The sequence below is a fragment of the Camarhynchus parvulus genome, chromosome 21, assembly GCF_901933205.1.
Source record: "Camarhynchus parvulus chromosome 21, STF_HiC, whole genome shotgun sequence".
Taxonomy (NCBI): domain Eukaryota; kingdom Metazoa; phylum Chordata; class Aves; order Passeriformes; family Thraupidae; genus Camarhynchus; species Camarhynchus parvulus.
Genome location: NC_044591.1, coordinates 5,899,244 through 5,917,335, shown reverse-complemented (window position 1 = coordinate 5,917,335; position 18,092 = coordinate 5,899,244). Strand labels below are relative to the sequence as shown.

Below are 18,092 nucleotides of genomic sequence, written 5' to 3'. Positions count from 1 at the left end.
AGCAAGCAAGCTTTCACTGTATTAAGCTTTTATGAAGGAAAAATAACAAGGAGAAAAATGCAACAGAAGCAACAAAAGTAAGCCCATCTTGGAGGCAGGCTGGACGTGAGTTGATAACTACCTTCTCACCACAGCTGCTGTCACATCTGCCCCAACAAAAATAGGGGAGTTAAGACATTGGAACAAACCATCTGCTCCTTTGTGCCTCTGCTACACAGACTGTACAAAGCCTCAGAGATCAGCTAAAAGCAAAATATTCATTCTTTACAACCATGTAAAAGATCTTTATCCAAGCCCCAGCTAAAAAACAGAATACATTCAATTCACTGAAATAAGAATTTAGTGTTCAAACAGCACAGTGATCTTCAGTAAGAGATTAACAGAGCACTGTTAGAATAGGTTTAGCTATACCATGAAAAACAGCTGCTCTCCAGCACCAGTCCGAAGATAAGAAGCATTTCAGTGGACCTTAAAAATCAACAAAATATATTATATGCATATAGCAGATAAAAGATATTCAGCTAAGATTAAAATATGGCATTTCTCACATCTTTTCACCCAAAACAGACTGAGCAATACTTCGTTCTCCAGCCCCAAAATCAACATGCCCCATCTTTAATCAATGTGCAAGCAGCTCCATTAGTTTGGAGAGCAATGATTTATGCCCTGAGTAGCTCATTGATTTCTCCCAATTGCTGTATTTTGCTACGTACTGTTTGTACAAAATAAGGTACAGGAGAACAAGAAAAGCAAGGCTGAGCCTGAAAAGTCGAGTAACACAGGAGACCTTGAGTCCATTAGACTGAGAAGTGGAGTTTGGGAACACACAAGGCAGCAATGCTCAGTGCTGATAGGAGAGCACAGCCCAGGGCCAGGATCACAGCAGAAAGCACAAAGGTACAGCAGGAAATATTGGCTTCACCCTTGGACATTCCTCTTCCCAAGGGATCTGCATTAACTCTGAAAACTTCTGCTGTTAATCTTTAAGTAGCAGTTGCATTCCTGGAGATGGTATCTATCTTGTTAGGTGATCAAAATATAGAGGAAAACATGATAAATAGAAAAAAAATTAAGTAACACCAGGGAATTAACTGAGAAAAACAAAACTGAAAACATCAGAAGACAATCCCACCTATTTAATGGAAAAAAAACACCTGCAAAGTGGTGCCAAAGCAGCAGCCAGGTAGGCTGGTTGAGCCCTGGAGCTGCAGAGGCTCTGCCTGACCCTGGAGGTTCAGCCCAGCCCCTCTGGGTGCCCCCACCCAGAACTGCTGTGCCCTGAGCCAGCTCTGCACAGGCTCCCCCACCCCAGAGCAGCAGAGGCACTCAGGACAAACCACAGCACTTCCTGAAATGCTGAACTTCAGTACTTCCTGAAACTCATCTGCTGCCCATGGTTAGGAGAAGAAAGGAAGAATTGCAGTCAAACCAAGCAATTTGACCTCACTGTCCAAAGTGTCCATGATATTTGAGTTTCCAAATATCTTCCTTTCTTCTTCTCTAGAAGAAGGAAGAATTGAAGTCAAACCAACCAATTTGACCTTACTCTCCAAACTGCCCATGGTAATTGAGTTTCCACATACAGAAACCCACTTCCCCAGCACCTCAAGCACCTTTTGAAGACTCCACTACTTTGTCAAAATTTAAATTCATTAAGAAATGGTTCCTGTTCAGTTTTATTTTCTGTAAGTACTACCCAGCATTTTCAGCAAGGAACTTGCACAGTAAGTCTCCAGGCAGTGGGCAGATAATATCTGACAGCTGCAGTGAAATGCAGCACTGGGTAACCTGCAGCACAATTAAAGTGCCATGAGCATCAGGCAGCCTGCTCCTGATCTTTGTCCAGGCACCACCTTTGTTACACAGACAGAGCCTGACTCCAGTGCTGCCACTCCAGGGAATGTGCAACAGGAATATCAAACATATGTGCAACAAAGACAGCTCCTCAATCAGTACAGGATCAGCTTCTTCCAAGATTTCAGCACACTATCACATCTACTTTGTTTTTCTAGACAAACAGAGAAAATTACCACACCAACCTCCCAACATATTTGTTAAAAAACAACAAAACCCTCCAGAGTTTTAGGAAGCAAAATGATAAAATGCAAGAGGACCATGAACAGATTTCAGCATCTTGAGGCAGGCATAGGCCTGCTCCGTTTAGCTCTGTTGTGTCATTTACTGGAAACAAAATGTAGTAAGTTTTGTATTATGCAGTTATAACTATTTTTTTTTAGATTTTAGATATTGAAACATAATTTTACTTTTTTATTTTGAGATTCAAGAATTGCTACATTCCACACATACCTTGAACCACTTGGTGTTAACCAACATGTATCAGCTCCAATATAATTTAAATAAAGTTAAACACGACAGAACTTCACACGTATGACTAAACCAGACATACTGCACTGGGTTTCACCACGAAGATCTTACTAGAAAATATCAGTATTGCACATATTTCAAACTAAGAAGTAAGTTCAAGGACTTGTGATCAGTGCTGTTGACAGAGTGAACACTTCTGCCTGGCCTTACAAATTTTACTACTGAAGATAACCCAGCACTGACTTTGAAGATCTCTACATCAATAAAAAAGGCACATTTCTACCATCTTCTGTATGGTTTTAACCTTGGAGCTTTGACCCACCTCCTACCCCTCATTTGTTGTGGTAAATCTCTCAAATACCTACAAAACTCCAAACAGTTGGACTGAATACAAAGTGTTTTGTGTGATATAAGAGATTTAATTCCTCCGGTTCCCCACAGATTACAGGAGGGCAGCAACACCCCAAGCTTGCAAGGCACATCTGGACAGGACATGTGATCTCCAACAACATCTGTAAGCTCAACATCCTGCCCAGCCACCCTCAGGAAAAGAAATCTGGGAAAATATTCCATATTAGCACAGATGTGCCAGTGAGAAAGTCCTTACAGTAAAGAACACCCCATTACTACTGGGCATGTGTATTTCTGTATCCATGCAAGATAAACTCAGATTTTAAGGCTCACAATTAAAGATTCTTCTGTCAGATCAGAGTAGGAAATTTTAATGTTTCACAAAAAGAAGACAAAACCCACTCAGCTTGTCAAATAATTCATGGTTTTGCCAGTAATTTTAGATAACCTCTATTTATTGACAGATTTTAGTAAATCCTGAAATGGCAGGATAAACACAGAGTACATGTGCCTCAGAAGACTTTTAAGATGGTTCCCTACACCTAACCCAAGCCAGGCAAAAAAGCCAGAAATGCAGTAAGAAAATGGAGATGTACAGAAGGAACAGCTCACCTGTAACAGTTCAGCAGAAACTCTTTTTCTTTAAGAAAGAAAATAACTGCCATCAGCTGCTGTAATTAAGGTTACTGTAACAGAAGACAAGGCATCCTTTCCTGTCAGTGAAGGCCAACACCCACAGCTGCCTGTCTCAAAGTCACACAGAAAGCCTTGAAATTTCTCCTTTATTCCCTCATCTCCAAACCAGTTTGATTTTCTAATGAGGATGAGCCAAATCAGCACTGATATCTGAACTGATAAAATATTCCCTAAACCTACTTTCACACACAGCATGCAGGAGTTTGGATGGAACTCTGAGTTTCCAGAGAGAAGTATTTTGGTTTTACTTTTTTTTTTCCCCCTTTGCTGGGAAAAAAAAAAAGAACAAGCTTAAAATAGTGACAAAAATCTATACATAGCTTTGAATATAGGACCACGTTACATAAAGCTACAAAAAATTATCTAATCTATCTAATTACAGATAATTAATATTTTCTTTTTTTGGGGAGTGCTGGCAGGCATTACTGCAGTTTTCAAGAAGACATCAAAAATATTCTCATCTGAAAAAAACATGATAAACATAACTGGCATGAAATTGTAGGCAAACCTTCTTCAGATCAAGGTAAGAACACAGAGAAAAAATATTTAAGTCTACACAATTCAAGTAATCCTTATAACATCTAGAATGTTATACTAAACAGAAGACCTTTAGAAATTGCAGTGATTTGATAAGCTGATATTCTACCTGCTCAAATTAATATACTTATTTTTAATGAAGCAGTTTCAGGCAAACTACTTACAAAATTAATTACATTTCCCATTAAAATGGCAAGTAGATTTTTAATCAGCCTCTTTGCCTTCACTGTATGATGTGCTACTAATTTTTCCCTCATCAAGTTCTAAATGTGGTCTGTGAAAAGAACTCCAGGATTTGGCCTGTCTTTACCACCCTCAATGACAGAGCTACCTCACAGCTTGTCTCCTTTAAGCTCCCTCAGATCACCTTCCTCAGGTCTTCAGCCTCATTTTCACTGATCCATTATTAGGATTCCAAAACAGACACAGCACAGGAAGATCAAATTTTAACCCTTCAGTCCCATCAAATGCAGAAATAACTGGAGGTCTTCCCTTTATGACAAAAACACCTTGTTTTCAACAATTCTTAATTCCCATGGAATATTTGACAAAGGGAATGTATTTATAAATCCAGGTCTTCAAAATGTCTGCAACACCTTCCAAAGGATTCCAATTTTAAACCTGCTGGAGTTACTTTCTTGGATTTAAACAAGACTTAAATCCAGCAACGTCTCAACATTTGCTTTTTTAACTGCTTTCTCAAGCCCTTATTGCCCAAATACCACTAACCAGGTCAATGTATAACACCTAGATATATCTCTATTTTCTGCCACTTTAGGCCAGCACTAAAAATCCTGCAGAGAATTTACAAGTTATTATTTCCATGGCTCCTTACAAATTACACTTCCATAACGTCCCCAAAAAAATTTTTTTTTGGCTAACACATAAAAAAAAATTCCCATGTAGGCATCTAATTCCAGCACCCCCACTAAAAGTGAGAGTAAGATATAGATAGCAAGAGACACCACATCTTGGCTGCTTCCAGATGGCACCCATGAATATTGTCAGTACTCCCTAGCTGGGTTCAAGACAGAAAATTCCTGCATTTCTAAGAATATACTGGGCAAGGGAAACATCACCCCCTGAAACCAGTACACTCAAACCCTCCAGACAGCCAGAAATATTCCATTATATTTCAAGAGACTAACAAATTATAACATATTCTACATCATTCCAATAAATGCAGTGGACAAGTATTAATATATTAATTCATTTGTAGTTAATACAAATGAATACTCTTACAAGATATTAATTGCAAAGAACTCATTTTAGAAGGTCAGCTGTTAAAAAAAGAGGCCAGGAAGATCTGATTTTTATGTCCACAAAATTATTTTTAAATGTGTATTTCTATTCCAAGGCTAACCATCTCCTTTCTCTCTACTCAGAAATCCTCTACTATTTTAATAAAACTGCAGTATTCTGCCTAAAAACTTATCTTGGAGCTTCCTTATTTTGGTACTAGGAAGCCTTGCACGGGAATTTACATTGATTATTTTGGCATCTCAAGTCAAGGTACTGCTCATAGCCAGCTCCAAGCTTTTAAAAACCTCTTAACGTTCTGCTCAACTACCAGTTGGCTCAAGTATCTATGGATTCTGCATATATTTCTGTTTGGTGAAAAACAAATCCACACTCACAAAATCCCCAGCACACTGGACACCCTGGGAAGAAATAATAAATTGAGACACTATGTTAAATAGAAACATAGGGGCTTGGGGGTATTTTTGTTTTTTATCATGACCTTGGCTAATGCTAGTTCCAACTTTATCAGTGGGGAGAAAAAAAACATTTTGAATGGAATATGTATTCTTTTCATTTTCAGTTTGCACATGAAGCAACCAAGAGACTCCCTTCAAAAAATGTCCATTTTATCTTCAGTCACATGCTTAAAAAACATTTCATTAATGCAAGCAAGCTGCTTTCAAGGTTATGTTTTTTTTTTTTTTGCCACATAACCAGTAAAATTCTGTATTAAAAAAGACCCCATTTAAAAATTCTGCCATGACTACAGGCATTAGAGACTCCAAGGACAACTCACCTAAGGGTAATTCAACAACTGGAATGGCCAATTTCCCATTTCAACCTGCTCATAACACAGCAGCGCTAAATGCAATTGCTGAGACAATACGGTGTGCCATATGGCTAAAACTGGATATTAAAATTGAGAATATCAATTACCAATCCACTAATGCTGAGAGCCAAAATCCATGGACAGTAAGAATTTAATCCAATTCAGCGCCTAGAACATGAGCTGAGCCCGGAGTGGAGGAGACAAATCTACTGCTGGTTTCACAGAGCACTAACAACTCCAATTTTTTATTGCAGTAACTATAAAACCAGCTGAACCCAACACTTGCTTAACATCCCCAACCACAGCTCCAGGCCTGGTAGGAATCTACAAAAACAACAAAAGTTTCAGATGAATTGGCATCTGGTTTCACAGGGATTGAGAAATCATAACTAAGTTACTATTTAAGAAGAAGCAGTTTAGTTGTTTTCCACATGACCAAATGGAAGCCTCCAAAGCACCAGGAAGTTACACAGTGCAGCCAACATCTTGCTTCATTCCAGGAAAAGGCATCCTACAAACACAATATATATTTCCACTATAATTAAAGGGCTTTAGAATTGCATTAGTTGAAGGGTTTTCTTATTCTAAATAAATTAGTTTAATGGTTCAAGTTTTAAAATTTTTAATAGCTGTGGAGGGTTTCTTCTGGGATGATATTAAGAATAATGCTACACAAAATTCTATCCACCCCCTGATTATACAGAACTTCATTGATTACTTGCACAAGAATTCCCATTAAGTCCAAATACAGCATCTCCACATTTCCATGAGGCACAGAGGTGATTTAAAAAACTGTTCTGCTAAGATTTCCTGCGGAATTTTAATTTACCATGTTGTCAAAGATTTCATGCTAGGATGCCTGCTACGTACTGACTTAGCAGCTGCAAGGACTCAACAAGGATAAATGTAATTTATTTTACCCAAAACAGAATCTCACTTCACTCTGCTCCTTCCTGATCCTGTACTAAAGGGCCAAAGTAGTAGTAACAAAAAAATTGCAAAAGTAATTTAAGGGTTAACAGGACATTAACATCAATGGAACTAACAGTTTATTAGACAGTATTCTTAATTTTAAAAAATATTCTTGAAACACCAGAGGAAGAAAATGCACTCACCTAATTTCAGTTGGTTTTTTTTAATTAAAAAAACCACCAGCACTGCAAGCCTCAACTGAAAATCAGCTCTGCTGTTCCCAGCTTCCTTCTGCATGAGCTACAGCTGGGTTACTCCAATAAACTAACAAACAACTGATTATACATTAAGTAATAGATAAACAGTAGTAAAATGTTTGATAATATCAAAGGTTTGGAGGTCACTTGAATACAGGAGACATAACAAGCATTCCTTATTTTTCTTGCTGGGAAGTGTATTGTTTTAAGCCTGACTCCAGTATATCAAATATTAACCAAGCTATTTTATTTAGGCTACTGAAGTTAAGGTGTTTGGTACTATGGTGAAATATCACAGGAGCTGCAAATCAAAAGTCCATTTTTCTCAAAAGATACTAAAAACCACACATAAAAGGCTTTAGATATTTGCAGTGTTATTTTGAAACAGTACTCAGAGCTGTTTTAACACCCCCCCAGCCTTTCTTATTCCTGCCCATTAAAAGAACAGTTATCCAGAGGATGGCAGTAATTCTGGGTCAGCAGCAGCCTTAAACCCTCCACAAACTGGGAGTGTTCTGAAGCAGGCAGGAGACTCCTGTGTCACAGAAAGACACCTGTGTGCACAGGCTCTGATCTGAGATTACCTGGCAGCAGAGACCCATGGCCCGGCAGCCTTTGTGTACCTGTGCTCTACGTTTAAAAACTGGTTTTTAGCAACAGGCTTCATAAAAGCCAGGGACATTTTGGTGGTGTTAAGCAGGCACTGCAAGGTAAAAACGAAAATTGTGTCACCCCTTTATTCAGTTAAGAGCCTATGTGAACATTTCAATAAAACTATTTACTCCTCCCACCTAGTTCCTATCTGGAGGAGCTCACAAAAATTAACGAAAAAAAAAAACCCACAGATTTCTCACAGCAATCTTCCAAACGCTCCTCCTACCCCCACCCCAGAAGAGAAGAAAGCAAAGAGAATGAGAAAGTAAATCTAAAACACAATTACGAAATAAGATCTAGTTTGGCAAAGCTGGGGTGAGGAGGAGTTGAAAAATGAGAGCTGCCTTGCTGCAAACGCCATCTTGTTGCAGCTACTGGGCCCAGGCACAGAGAGATCCATTCATTCACAGCAAAAAGAAAATCAAACAGACACCCTGGCTAATCTGCAGCCACCAAAACAACTACACTATTATCACCCCTTCTCCTTCTCCTCTCCTCAAGCACAAGGGAGAGAAATAAACTCTGATCTATCACATTTAGCGACGGATTTAGGTATTAACATATTATCTTCATTTCCTCACACGTATTTCACATACACATCGACAGCATTTTGTCTTGATTCACATCCGCGTGTCCACATCAGCTTAAAACATGGGATAAATGTCTCACGATTAGGTGCAGATATCCTACAGCAGCAAAACGTTTAATTTTTCAGTCTTAAATCGCCTCCCCAAGTTGAGCCAACTATTCTCAAAAGCTGTTTCAATAATCACTTAAGCCTTACATTTACAGTGCTTTCCTCCTATTTCCTCCTGTGGAGACAATACATAATAACGTGGCAGTCGGCACATCCTAGAAAGGATGCCTGCTTTAAAACGAGTCCCAGCCATGACTTTGTTCGAGAATAATGAAATATCACATTCGTTAAAATTTCAGTTCATCTTCAGGAATGATAAATTGACATCTTACAACAACCTCTACATCATTCTGATTTTCTTCTGGACAAGATTTTTTTGTTAATAAAACGCTTTATCTCTTTCATATTTACATGCAAGGCTTTTACACATCCTCGTTCCCTACAAAGCTGTAGGATTAAAAACCCTACACGTTCAATATCCCTTGCATGGATTAAAAAAAAAAATAACGCTGAAATCCTTTCGATAAAAAGCTCAGAATTGAAGCAATATTTTAAACAACATTTCCAAGGAGAAAACTCCATCTTTCTATTGTAGCAAACACCCTCCATGATCTTCGTTATCGCTGCTACGGGCACACAAAAATATGCAGCACCGTAATACATGGGGGAACAAATATGCGGTTTGAATCCATCCTCGGTTCCGGTTCTAACGAGAACAAAACCTTCCCTACCCCTCCCTCGCCCAGCACGCCCAGCATGAGCCCCATCTGCGAGCCCTCGGCTGCCCGGGGGTGCTGGAAGCAGCCTTACCCTGTTTGTCTCACCCCCGGCTCCTCTTAATCAGTTTTCCACCATTACAGCAGCCACACCATTGCTTTTTTTTTTTTTTTTTTTTTCTCCTTCCCCTTGAATTTCTCTCCAAATATTCCCTCTGCCGGCTGGATCGCTGGGGGAACTCGCCTTTTGTGGCTTAAGACAAGACCCCAAAAGCGTCTAGCAGGGACCACTACAGCGTAATTATAATTAAAAATGGAACCCCGCAAGATCCGAGGTCTCCTCCCTTTTCGCCTGGAAGCCTTCGAGAGGGAATCAGTCCCACCCCCACCTTTTTCCCCTCCTCCTCCAGCTACAAACACACTTCTTTTTTAGGGGAAGCTGGAGCCCCGAGGAGGTGGGAAGCGCGGGGGAGGGGGGCTATTTCCAACCCCGCCATACCGGGGGTCGCCGAGAACGGGGGCGATGAGGAGGCAGCGGCCCGGGAGGCCCCCGGTGCGGCGGCGGAAGGGGAGGACAAGGGAGGAAAGGAGAGGGAAAGGAGAAGTGCGGCAGGAGGAGGAAGCGCGGGGGAGGGGAAGGAGCGGGGCTGAGGGGGAGCCGAGGGAAGATGGCCCCGGGGTGGGGCCGGCCGGGGCTCGGCGGGCGGGAAACGCGTTCTGAGGGACCCCAGCCCTCCCCGCACCCCTCACACGGTTACCTGCCCTCCCGGCCGCTGCTCATGAACCGGGCCGGTCCGTCCGCCGCCCGCGGTCCTGCCCGCGTCCCGCCGGCCTGGGGAGGGAAGGGGGGCGGAGGAGGAGGAGGAGGCGGCGGAGGAGGAGCGGGGGAGCCGCCCGCGATGCGCCCGGCGGGTCCCGGGGAAGGCGGCAGAGCCGAGCGGGAAGGAGGGATCCGCGGGGGAGGGGGTGTCGCTGGGTCTCGACTCCTCCTCAGCCCGCTCAGCTCCCCGCAGCCATCGGGCAGCGGCAGCCTGGGCGCGGCGAACCTCCCTCCTTCCCCTCCTCCCTCCGCCCCGCCCGTGCTGCCCGCCCGGGAAACCCCGGCTCGGCTCCCACCCCGCCCCGGCCCGCCGCCCCGCGCGGCCCCGCCGCTCCCCGCCGACCCTCACCGGAGGCTCCGCCGCCCCGGCCGCCGCGAGCCTCACCGGAGGCTCCGCCGCCTCCACCGGGCACCCGCCCAGCGCGGCCGGGAGGGAGGGCGGGCGGTGCGCGCGGCCGGGAGCCTCGCGGTGCGCGCTCCCGCGCGGGCAACGCCCTTCGGCCCCTTACGCTGGCGGCGGCCGCGCGCTTCCCGCCTCCCGCCCGCGCTCCCGCGCGCTCCCTCCCCTCAGCGAACAAAGGGCGAGGGCGGGCAGCAGGCGGGGGGATCGCAGCCGCCCCGCCGGCCCTGCAGGCCGAAAACAAGTCTGAAAGAGCCTCATGGGAACAAAAAGGCACAAAACTGAAGCCACAAATGGTGTTTAAGCTCAGGGCTGGGAGAGGCAGAGCCTCCACACCGCGTTAAATGGGAGTGCTCCGGGCTGCCGAGCGGGAAAGGGTGGGAGAGGCCACAGGCCTTAAAATGCTGCTCACAAGAGGCTGGCAAGCGATAAATATCTTCATATCATCGTATGAGGAGAGACTGCGGGAGCTGGGCCTGGTTAGTCTGGGAAGACTGAGGAGGGATCTCATTAATGAATAAAAATGTCTCTGAGGGGTGTCAGGGCATGGTGCCAGGCTCCTCAGCGGTGCCCAGCCACAGGACGGGGAGCAATGGCTGTAAACTGAACCAGAAGTTCCTCCTCAGCGTGAGGAAGAGTTCCTTTCCATGGGGGTGGCAGGGAGCAGCTGTGTGTGGAGTGTCCCTTTCTGGAGCCATCCCAAACATAATCTGACACTATTCCTATTTCATCGGCTCCAGGTGACCCTGCCTCGGCCAGGGTGATCTCCAGAGAGCCTTTCCAACCCTCACAAATCTGGGATTCAGTGATCTTTCCCTCAGGAACTTGACAAACAGCAATTCTGTAGCTTAGAACTTCTTTCCAGCTTTGCTTATAAAGGTACTCACACAGCCAAAGTTTCCAGAGCATTCTTTTCATGTTCTCACAGCATCCATCACTGTTCTGGAAGGGTTTGCATGAAAGAGAAAGTAGGCAAAAAATAATAAGCATAAAATTTGTAATTTCTGTCTTGCAGATGGGACCTCACATAAACCAGGCAGGAGACTTGTCACCAAAATGGAATAATTTCCCACCAGAACTCATACTGAAACCCTAATGTTGAAAAGTGAGTAGAGATACACTATTGTGTCACTTTTCCTCCAATCACAGGTCTAAATCTGGGGTTTTTCCCAAATATTTGTTTATGCCTTGCTAAAAGGTGAGGTTACTTGGCAACCAAAACAGGTTTATAGTAAAAGTAAAACAACCACAGCATTATAGCCAATTTTCAATTAAAACCTATCCAGCATGAATACACTGTAATAAAATAAACAAAAGACCCCACAACACACAAAACCCCACAAACACAACAAAAAAACAACCAAAAAAAGATTAATGAGGGCAATATTTCTTCTGCTAACTCTTCCCCCAGTAGATTCTTGCTTCCCTAGAATTTAAAGCAGTGTTCCTTCTGTCATGCCTTCTGAAGGGAGGTGTGGTTACCTTTAATTAGTAAAAGAAAGAGCAGGTCTGCCATTTAAACTGTAGGAAAGTGGATTGGCTATTATTCAGCTTGTCTGCTATGAAAAACTATTAGATCCTGGTGCGGTTAAGCCTTTGATTTATAATGATCAAATGTTTGTTTTTAAATAACTTTTATGATGCACTAACCCTTTAATTCATCACTTTGTGATTTACAAATAACAAAATAAGAAATTTACTGAAATGAAAATAAATTATTCTCCAATTACTGTCCCAAATTGCTAATATTCTTTCCAGTAACCATGGGGAAATTTCTGTTCCACCCCTGAAATGTGGACAGGAATTATCCTGTTAAAATCTGTGGAACCACATTGGGTGCAGATGGGGATGTCAATGTTCTTGAGGCTAGAGATCCATCCAGCATCCCCATCTGGAAAATACTGATTAAATCTAAGTGCTTAAGAAACACCACAAGTTTATTAGATATTTGCAAAGTTGCCTACACATTTCAAAAGCAGTTAAACACAATATTTTAGTTATTAAATCTAAGTGAGATTTATAGTAGGCAAGTTGCATGTTGGTTTTTTAAAAATTTTTTTAGTTACAGATTGTTTTTTGACTTGGCAGAGATTAAAATATCCTGATGGGAATATTCCATTTATGTGGAAAAGAATAACCACTTAATACATTAGGCAAAAAAGGTACCATACATAAAAGGTTAAAAAAAAAAAGTCCCTGTTTTACAAAGAAAAAATTCTCAATCTTATGAGATTTTGTGGAAAATTTTCAGCTAGCACTGGATCATACAGAAAAAAAATCTGTGTAATGAACAAAAATAACGTTCTGAGATTGATAGCAGATAGTAAATCACATTTTGCTTCTTTGAGAAAATAGCTGCATTGAGATTTTGTTATTGGACTAGAACAGTTGCACTGTCAATTAATTATATCATAAATTACATAATTATAACTGATGTCATTTTAAACTAATGCATGCTTTTTCCTATTGCACACTCTTATCATACAGATCCTGCTTTTCCTCCTTAGATTTCTCTTACATGATTTTACCAGCAGTGCAATTCTAATAACTAAACATGGTTTGTTTTTTTTGAAATAAAATACACATTCAGATCTTATCCCCTCCTAAGAATCTCTTTTTTTTTTTTTGCAGCATTCTAACTTTTTATGCATTCTAATTTTTAAAACCTGGAGGTTTTAAAATCTGAGGAATCCCACATTGCTGTGTGCAGCAAGGTGGTTTATTCTGCTGTCCTCATAGAATCCTGTGCTGGAAGCTGCTGCACAGGCATTATATTGAATTTTAAAATTTATTTTTCATTTTTAATCCTAATTTTTCTCACAGATCCATGAACTGCCATAGTTTGCACTGTTCAGTGGATGAATGTGCAAATCACCAGAATTAAGTGGACTTACCAGATACAAGTTTATCTCTTTCTATACGCTGCAAAAATATTGTTTAAAACTGAAAATTTAGCTGAAAATACCTGTGAATATTTGAAGATCTGCTACAGATAATCAATAAAACCAATTTTAATGGGTTTTTTTTAGTCAACTTTGAAGTTACTGTTTTGGTCCTGAGTTAGAGCTACAGAAAACCTCTCTGCAGAAGGGTTGCTCCACAGTTCTCCATTGCAAAATTTCTTGCACCTTTTTCTCAATCAGCTGACATTAACCCCTTTGTAGGGAGCATCCTGAGTTAGGTGAAGCTTTGGGCAGTTTCACTTCTTAAATTAATTTTTCCATACAAATACCATAGTTATAATCAAAATTTACATGTTGTTATTGTATGATTCTTATGGTAAATCAAGATGCTCCTGGGCTCTGACAGAATAACTGTCACCAAACAGGTATAAATTATGCTTTCTACAAAAAGGTGAAAAATCAACACTTACCAAAATTGCAAAGCTCCTCAGATGGTATAAGGATACTGCTGAAGTAATAAATAATTGTGTTTTGCCTCCTTTCTTTGTTACCTCAGGTAAGTGTTTTTAATAGACTGGCTCAAAACTCCACCTCATATTCCAGAACCACACCGTTCCCCATTCCATAACATTTTGTCTGCCTTTCTATCCTCTGATGGCTGCAGAGTGCATTCTATGAACCCTGGAGAGAGCCAAGGAGACACTCACGTGATTTTGAATTAGTTTGAAGTTCTCCATTTGGTCCCTAAAGAAAAGCAGAACTCTCATTTCTCCTGACATTGCACCAAAATTAAAGGAAGCTTATACAATGTCTAAACTTCAGCTGTGCTTCAACCCTGAGTCTCTTCAGAACTCTTTTTTTTATATTATTGTTTTATTTTTTAAAAGCTAATTCAGAGCAGTTCCAACCTGCTGTTATTTGCCACTTCTTTAACAATTGGATGACAATCATCACTGCTACCTTCTGAGGAAGGACCCAGGTAGCAGAATATCAAGATCATTCATTAGAGAAAATAAATAAGTAAAAGCAAACTGAATAGAAATCCTCAGTGGGGCCAGGCAGAGCAAAAAGTAGGAGTAGCTCAGTCTCCTTAGTTACATTCTGCATTCTCACAGTTTCTTTCAGTTTCCCTATTATTATGGAACAAAAGAGTTATTTTAAACACTTCTGAGAACATGGCATAAAATTAGCAAAACTGTGTTAGTCTGCAGAGAATATAATTGACAAGGTTTTAAGGTAAGGAGAGCTGGTTCTGAGAGTCTTTGTGTCAAACAACAAAGTCCATACACTGAGTTTATAACTGATCCAGCCATGGAATTCCTGAATTCCAGTTTTGGTGAGGGTCAGGATGGGTTGTGTGTGAGATGGGTCAAGGACAGGTAATTCAGAATTGTTGAGGGACTTTGGAAGTCACTTCAAAATCCTTTGGAAAAATCCATTGCTGTGTAAGGGAAGTGGCGGAGTTCTGAAGGCTCAGAGCTTTCCTGGATGTGTCCTGGGAATGTTATAATCATGTCTTAAATGATTGTTGGGGAATATTTTGTCCTCAACAGAGGCAGAATTGGAGCAGGACACGCTGGGCTCCATGTCCTTAAAAAGGCATTATCTCTAGTCCTGTTTTCTCACAAATTCTAATCTGGTTTTCTTACAAATTATGGCTGGAGGTGCTTTCATTTCCAGGGAAAAACCTTGCTCCTATTCCTTTGTGACCCATTTAAAAAGAATCAGTGCCACAGGTATCTCTCACTTCAACAATAATACAAATTTTTTCCTGGTTCCTATGTTTGGCAGAACTTGTAGCATTTTCCAAAGCCAAAAAATTACAAATACTGTTGTCTTAGACATAGGAAGCTGATGCAGAGCGATGTGAAATTATTTAGACACCACCACCCAGCATTTTGTGGAAAGAAGGGAGATGAAATGTTGGGGTTGCTTGAGCCTGGATCTCCTGTTCCTCACAGTCAGCACCTGATTTTATACTCTGATACAATCCTACAGTGACACAAATACAGAATTTTGTAATCTCTGTGGATACTTGTTCAACAAAACACAAAACTTCTCTGCTGGGAAGAGAAGTTCTCTGTTCTGAACTTTTCTTTTTTCCATCTTCCAACTTTGAAGCATAAACAAGTGTCTCAAGGTTGGTCTGAACATGTTTATGCACTTACCAAACACCAAATCTCCATTTTTTTCATTCTATTTAAACAAATCCATCTTAAGAAAGACAAAAGAATAGCTTTGAGTGGTTTTTTTCCTAGAATCAGAATTGTATCACAGCTCTTTTCCATGTGCTGGGGATTATTCTGGTTTTCCTTTGTACTCAGGTATTTATTACGAGTTTACATTTTTGCTGTACCTTTAAACTTGCAAGCTGTAGCTTGGCTTTTAAAAGTCCTTTGTTGCTCTTGGAAAAGAATATAATAGCAACAAAGGGAATTGTTATAATCATCTTAGAAATCCGATTCTGCATTGTGTGTTTACACCCATTTATAAACACGCCCAACTAATTGCACCATGCAGGTCTTCCTTTAAGTAGGTAACACTTGGGTTGCATGAAGGCTGATCAAGCAGTTTGAGTAAAAGCTTAAAGCCTCATATTTCTCCATTTAAATCCTCATATTTCCCCATTTAAATCCTCCTATTTCCCCATTTAAAGGGACTTTCCTCAAGGGGTTCATTGAGCAGCAAACAGAAAAACAACTGGGACCCAGGAGACGCTGAGAGTTTAGAATCCACACTGAGAATTCAGCCTAGCTACTAAACTTTCCACGATGTCAGACACACCAGACCTGTGGTGAAGTTTGAAATACCTTCAAAGACAAGAAGGAATTTGCTCACCTTGCTGTGTGTCAGATTCCCATGGAGCTTCCATCCCATTCTTCCATCCATGAAGGAGCAGTGTGGGAAAGGGGGCACAGCTGTGTGTCCTAAGGAAGCTGCTGCCAACCATTTCTGTTCTCTCCAAGAGCCTGACCTGCAGCTGAAGGAGAACTTCAGTGCTGCTGCAAGATTCCAGAATGCAGAGAACAAAATTGCAGCTGTAAAACAAAAATATTCATGGTCAGGGGACTTTACCACTGGCCTTGGGAATCCTTGTGAAGTCAAACAAAGCCTAATTGCCATAAGAAGGTTGGAGAGTTCAGTAGGCATTAATGGAATAGCAGTAGGTAATAAAATGAGTAGGTTCAGTGATGCTTACATCCATACTCCAAAAATAAGTATTTATTTGGGAAAAAAGGAAAACACAGTTCAGTTGCTGCTCAGAATGAAAGAACTTGCAGCCAAGTTCTACTCATGTCCTTCCAGCAAGGGGCTGGGCTGGATTCTAAATGTACAAAAAAGAGAATTTTCCTGTGACCTGTGGGATCTGTCACAGTGAATATCCCAAATCTCAAACCATTTGTCAGCAATTCTGTGAAACCCTTCCTTGGGAGAATCTGTTACGAGATCATGCTTAAAATTCATGTTTCAAATCAGCAAAACAAAACTTTATGTATAAAGTGTGACATCTCTCTAGCTACTGCTTAAGAGAACTGACAAAATACAAACAGCCAACACAGTTGGATTTTCAGAGGCTGAATGAATTAATGTTTTAGTAAATAAACAGCACATGAAATTTAGTTTTTTATACAAAGGCAATTACATATAGTGGACAAAAATAAACCCCTCTACATGTATGGTTTTGCTTAGTCAAGCCAAAATATTTATTGAAGAAATAATTTTGATGGGAAATATTTTTATAAACCTTAAAACACAAACAAGTCTGGATGAAGAAGTTGCAAAGAGTCAAGAAATACATTAAAAAATAGATACTCAAAGTAACATAAACCAGCCCCTTTCCCCAATGATAGCATTATCATGAACGAGGAAGAAAACCCATAAAAACCCAGTGTTCTCTAAAAACCTTGAACTTTTCACTCACTGAACAATCCAGTGTCAGACCTGAGAATAAAACCTACTTGTAGGTGATTATTGTGTGTTGAGAGGTGATGCTTGATTAAAGACATTTTCACTCAAGAACTGCCACAGCTGGAAATCAGCTCTTCCATTTCTGGTGGTGTTGTGCCAATCCCATAAACCAGAAAGGCCATTGGGCTTCTGTGATTTCTGCCACACTGCTGCCAGTAGGGATTTGCATCAGAATTTTTTTTTAAATTTTGTAAATTTTGTATTTGCAGCAGAAAAATCTGGATTTCAGGTTAGGGGTCCTAAATTGCAAGTGACTTAAATTCCCCACTTACCTCAGCTTGGGAACATCCTAGAAAAGATCCAGCATTATCAATGTATTATTCAGCATTAACTAAAATAGACAAAAAGACAATTTTGAGTAAATGGACTTACAGCAGGATTTCAAATCTATTAGATTACTGGGTAGTACTTCAAAGAATAGTTTTGTTGCCTTTGAATTTAATATTTTAAAATAATGGAATGGTTTCAATTCTTCACATTTCCACCTCTTATTTATTTTTCCCCTTATGGATTATGGGCTACCATCATAGCATACCTACAAATAATTTAGTTTATAAGGAGTTCAAAAAGAACCCCTTAGAGAAAAAACAAACCATGAAAAATAGTTCATATCAGTACCACCTTCCAGTATTAGAAATATAATACCCAAATGTACTTCTTACTATTTAAAACATGTTTAGAGTCCCGTTTATTTTTATGATCAGATGAGTCAATCTCAATTTTTTCTTCTCCCTATAGTTCCATGTTGGGGTTTAAATCCCTGTAACAAATGTAATACGAATAAAGATGAATGACATTTTCAGTACTTTTAATAAAACCTCTTTCCACTGCCAAAATTAATGTT

General features: G+C 40.7%; 1 protein-coding gene across 8 annotated transcripts in view; it reads right to left on the bottom strand.

Annotated features, from left to right (window-relative positions):
* GNB1 (G protein subunit beta 1) overlaps positions 1–10,431 on the bottom strand; it is a 36,904-nt gene extending 26,473 nt beyond the window's left edge. For 4 of the 8 annotated variants that reach the window (XM_030963605.1, XM_030963604.1, XM_030963603.1 and 1 more), the window contains exon 1: positions 9,915–10,249. The gene's annotated coding sequence lies outside the window, so the exon portion shown is untranslated. Of the gene's footprint in view, positions 1–9,250; positions 9,551–9,655; positions 9,727–9,914; positions 10,250–10,325 lie in introns of those variants that run through there. The other 4 variants (XM_030963609.1, XM_030963608.1, XM_030963610.1 and 1 more) reach the window with 4 other exon arrangements.
* Positions 10,432–18,092: the final 7,661 nt, after the last annotated feature.